The sequence below is a fragment of the Henckelia pumila genome, chromosome 3 (genome assembly GCF_033568475.1).
Source record: "Henckelia pumila isolate YLH828 chromosome 3, ASM3356847v2, whole genome shotgun sequence".
NCBI lineage: Eukaryota > Viridiplantae > Streptophyta > Magnoliopsida > Lamiales > Gesneriaceae > Henckelia > Henckelia pumila.
The window spans coordinates 29791391-29797390 of record NC_133122.1 but is presented as its reverse complement, the minus strand read 5'-3'; positions in this window follow the sequence as shown (position 1 = coordinate 29797390).

Here is a 6000-nt window from a genome sequence, read left to right as displayed (position 1 = left end):
TTTTGAGTTATATTTATTCTATTTTTATATCAGTCTAGGATTGAAACTAAAGTGTTATACTAGGAGTTCTTGTTTAGGCAGTGTTTAAGTCCTAAACTAAATTGGGTTTGTGCAAATTACTTGTATAAATCTAAGTCTTCTAGTGATATCCTTCCGAGGTGGAAGAAGGGGTGACGTAGGAGTGTTTGAAAATTTGAACATCCATAAACAACTACTTGTGTCATTTTAGTTTACTTACCATTAACACACACCCTAAACTGATATTCACTCGGTGTTTTAAATCTGCAGCTTGACATATTTCTGCACATATTTTGTTTGCCAAACTGCATCCGACACTAAGATAAGCCTCGAACTCATTCATTAAACCGATTGAGTTCAATATTTCCTGCTAAACTGTTTGAAAGTATATTCACCCCCCTCTAGACTTTCAACTGATCCTAACAAATATATTACTTTTATGTCATAGCCAATATTTAACTTTTACATTTATATCCTTATATGTATTTATTTTTACATAATAAATTTTTGTAGAGTAAAATGGTAAAGCTGTAGATTCACAATTGTAAAATTTTCCCCTTTTATTCACACTTTTAGATATGTAATAGATATTCACATTTTTAGATACGTAATAGATTAGGAATCGATTAAATATTTTAATCTCAGTAAATCAACAACCATTAACACAAACAAATCGAGAATTAGAAACCATTTTTTTATTTGAATGACCCAGAGGTGCCCCACGCCCCCACCAATTCAATAATTTCAATCCCCTCATTTTTTCTTCTTCCATTATTGTGCACAGTGTGCAACGTGTCCTGAATAAAAACAAAAATTCAATCCCTAGTCCCTACCAAGTCGAACATTGAAATTTGAAAGACCATTAACATATAATATCCAAGAATAATAAACAGAAATTGGAACCGTCTCCCACATATCTAACTAAAATCAAAATTGTTTTTTGTTTTTGGAATCGATAGCTTACCATTCATTTTGATTCCTAAATATAAGAAATCAAAACCGAGATCTTCAACGGCTTCAGCTCCTCAAAAATCGAAAGCCCTCTTTTGTCTATTCTCTTGTCTGATGTCTCGCGCACGATTTTGAAAGAAATACCCAAAATAGAAAAGTTCTTTGTTTTGCGGAATTCATAAAAAAATTAAAAATTATGTTTGGACTGGACTATTTTTAGTTTAGGCTAAAGACATAATTATATATATATATATATATATATATAACTAATTGGGCTGAAGCAGGCCTGGGCAATCCGCCCCTGCCGCCTAGGCGGATCTTTATAATTAAAAAAAATAAAAGAAAGAGGAACGAGAAGTCGAGCGAGAAACATTGAAAGTTGAAACAGAAGGAAGAAACTCTGCAGAACGAGGGAGAGAGAGAGAGAGCAAACTTGGGCTTCAATCTTCAACTCTTCATACTTCGCCGCCGATCGTCGCCATCACCCCTGCCAGCCATAGTTCCATATCTGAGTTGTGATTTGTGAAAAGAGAAGAAGCCTTTAGATTTGAGCGTGTGTAATTTCTTTTAAGGTGGAGGATTGACTTTTGAGAGGGATTGATTTAATGAGCTAAACACATTTAATTATTTATTCTTTTTATATTAATTTCTCGGATGCCCTAAAAGCTCCCTTCCCCTATTGTTGCAAACCACAGCAACACCCCTAGGAATGATAAATTTTTCCCGTGGGTTCGAAAACCTGCGGGGAAAACCCGAAACGGGACGGATTTGGTGAAGTATTTTCGAGTATGGGTTCGGGTTCGAGGATTTTTAAAAATCCCCAAAACATATTGGGGCGGATATGGGGATGTTATCCCCATTCTCGAACCCACTCCAATGATAATAATAATAATAATAATAATAATAATAATAATAATAATAATAATATACAAATATTTTAATTATCAAATTTTATTAAATCTAAAATATTATTTAAAAAATTAAAATTAAAAGTATTATTATTATTATTTCGTTTATATATATTTTTATACATTATATATAATACATCCGTTTATGATAGCGTAGTTTTTTATAACATAAAAATATTATATGATTTTCATTCATGTTACGTACACATATAAAGTATTTATATTACTACACCCCTCACCTTATTATTATTATTATTATTATTCTTCTTCTTCTTCTTCTTCTTCTTCTTGTTGTTGTTGTTGTTGTTGTTGTTACAATTTTATAAGAATGTCATACAAAACATAAGACATTAAATTATATTTTTATACAAAAACTCATGAATATCTTAAAATATTTATTATTTAAGCTTAAAAACAAAAACCGCATAGGTGGCTAGGCGCTAGACGGTGGGTCACCGCCCGCCTACCGCCTAGAACTTTTTAGAATATTAATTTATAGTAGGGTCGCTCAGCCCTAGTTTGTAGACAATTGGGCATCATGAGTTACAGTGACCGACGGATCGGGAGGACGGTGATGTTTCTAGGACATTCCAGATCCACGTCCGGATGAACTTGCTAGTTATCCAGAGGGCACTACAAGAAAAAACTAAATACAAACATAAATGACAGGTTTTTTTTAAAACCGTTGTCTATTAACTTTTTTTTTTGTGTCAACGACAATAGTTTACAAATATCATTGTCTTTGAGCGTGTATTTCTCATTAAAAGACAACAATTTTTGGGAAAGTGTTATATATTAAAAAAAACACGCTCATAGACAATGGTTTTTTAAATCGTTGTCTATTAGTGTTTTTTCTTAAAATGATTTTATAGGGTTAAGACAACGGTATCAAAACCGTTGTCTTATAAGCAAGTGTTTAAGGTGCATTTTACCTTTTTTAAAAAAAAATGAGAAAGCAAGAGAGCCAACCCTAACCTCAACTTTCTTTCACCTTATTCTTTAGAATGTTCTTTCCCGTTGGGCACCGAGCAGCCAATGTATTCGGATTGTAGCTCCTTCATCCGTCGGTGAAATTTCATATTGGGAGGTTTTCTTCCTTACGTCAATAGCTTTTTTTTAGCCATGAATCAGTGTTTTGATGCTCATTTGTGCCCATTTTGTGATGTAGAGAGAGAGAAAGGAGTAGAGCTATGGATGCATACCCTCCAGATTTCATTTTTTACGTGACTTGTCTTTCCTTTTCATTCTTTTTTTCAGTCTTCGTCGTCTTTCTCCTTCGTTTTCTGCTTTCGTGTACTACTTCTCCGGCGAGTTTGAACGCCTATTTCGGTTTAGTCTTGGTTGTTCTAACTTGGATTAGAAATTTAAGAAAGTATCTAAGCTCAAGCCATGTTCTTCCATCCCATTTCGGTCACAATCTGGTGAGTTTTTCCCGTTATATTGTGTCGTTTGCTTTTAATTTTGTGTATTTCAAACTACTATTTTGAAATTTTTCTGTTGGCCGATAGGACAAGATTTTTTTCTTATGAAAATCTCATATTTTATCGCTTATATGTACTACTTGAGGCTGGGATATTATCGGATTGATAAAAAGCAGAAAATTACATTGAGTGCAAGTGTGCAGAACAATAGGGTGGCTGCTTTGTGAGTTTTGTCCTAAGCTTGGTGATAATAGAAATAATGTTTACCATTGAAATCTGCCTCCCAACAACATGTACCAAGATATGATAATTTTCCAACGGGTTCAGGGACTCGCGGGAAAAACACGAAACATGACGGGTATGGAGGAGCTTTTTTGGGGGTGGGTTGGGTTCGGGGATTTTTAAATTGGGGCGGGTATAGGGATGCTATCTCAATCCCCGAACCCGCCATGATGATAATAATAATAATAATAATAATAATAATAATAATAATAATAATAATAATAATAATAATATTGAAGTGTAAATATTTTTTATTTATCAAATTTTGTTAAATCTTTGAATAATATATAAATTATACTAAATATTAAAATTAAAATAATAGTATTTATTAGTTTGTATTATTTTTATGAATTATATATAATACATACTCTTATGATAACATAATTTTTATAATAAAAATATTATTTGATTACGTAACAAAAATATATCGCAACAATTAGAGGGAGAAATTTTTTTTATCAAACAATTTTCAACTCAATTTAGAAAACTAACGTCCAAAAAAATTTCTCCGGCTTGAAGTCGCCATACACAAATTTATGTGGTGTATGGAATGTATGGATTGCTTATTAGAAGTACGACACACCCATTAAAATTTTAACCGCGTCACTCCAAAGTATTTCATGTTTGTTAAAGATAAAAAATGATGTTATCAAAACCAATTATTCCTAGAATGAAATCAAAGCTAGTTGGTCTCAAAAGTTACCTGTCAGTTTTGAAGATAAATTACCACTTGCATAATATTTGAGAACCACACATTGAATATTATTGTTGGCTGCATGGGCAATAATCTCAGCTACAAGGTTGTGCATCTTAAATAATTTCAAACCATACACTTCGGCCTGTTTTAACAACGGTACATAAGTAAGGCATGGCGGGGCGGGGACGGGGATGTCTTCCCCATCCCCGTCCCCGAATACAAAACTCGTCCCCATCCCCGCCCCATTTTCCGTTATTTTTAATCGAGAATTCTCCATTCCCATACCTGCGAGGACTTAATCCCCATCCCCGTCCCCATACCTGAATATATATATATATATATATATATATATAAATACATAAAAAATTTGGTGAAAAATTTTTTATTTTAAAATTAAAATTTAATATGAATCACAATATCTTGAATAAAAAATGTCCCTATCAATCAATATTATTTTTTAAGTAAATGAAAATTATTCTTGTAAGATGTAATATTATATATCAAAATTTTAGTAATAATATATATTTTCTCATAATGTTTCAAATAAAGGGTGTCAAAACTCAGCCCAACCAGCCAACCCGAGACGATTCGATCCGAAAATATCTGGTTAGGGTTGGGATTTTGGGTTCGGGTCAAATCGGGTTGACCCGTAAGCTAACCCAAAAAAATTAATCGGGTTAGGGTTGGGTTCGGGTCAACCCGAGTTGACTCGAGATGATCCGAATAATTTTATTATTATTATTTTTATATAAAAGTAAGAAATATTTGCTACATTTTTATACATTTTATGTTTGAAATTTTTTTATTGTGTATTAATATAATAGATTTTAGTCGTTTAATGTTTATTTTGTACAATTTTTATTTTTTTATTAAATATATTTTAAATATTCTACAACTATACTTTCGATTTTAAATTATATATAAGCTAATATTTTTTATTATGTAATTAAATTAAATATTATTATTATTATTGTGTGTTTTGAATTTTTATTTAATTATTTTGTTAAAAAAAATTAGAAAATCGGGTTGGTTCGGGTTGATCGGGTTAGCCGGGTTCGGGTTGGCTATTTTTGGGTTGGTTCGGGTTCGGGTCGAGATTTTTTTAAAAAATATTTTTGTCAATCCGACCCATGCAACCCACCCGAATTGACATTCTTAAAAGATTATTATTATTATTATCGGGGTGGGTCAACTCGGATTGACCCAAACTCAACCCTAATCCGATTAATTTTTTCGGGTTAGCTTACAAGTCAATCCGATTTGACCCGAACCCAAAAATCCCCAACCCTAACCCGATATTTTTCGGGTCGATTCGTGTCGGATTGGCGGGTTGGATTGAGTTTTGACACCCCTTATTTGAAACATTAAGAAAAAAAATATATTCTTACTAAAATTTTGATATATAATATTATATATTACAAGTATAATTTTCATTCACTTAAAAAATAATATTGATTGATAGGGATATTTTTTATTCAAGATATTGTGATTCTTATTAAATTTTATTTTTAAAATCAAAATTTTTTTCACGAATTTTTTTTATGTATTTTACGATAAAATTTACTAACAATATATATAAAAATAAAACTAAAAATATATATTTATATATTTATATATATATATATATTCGGATATGGGGGCGGGGATGGGGATTAAGTCCTCGCGGGTATGGGGATAGGGAATTCTCGACAGAAAATAGGGCGGGGATGAGGCCAAGTTGTGT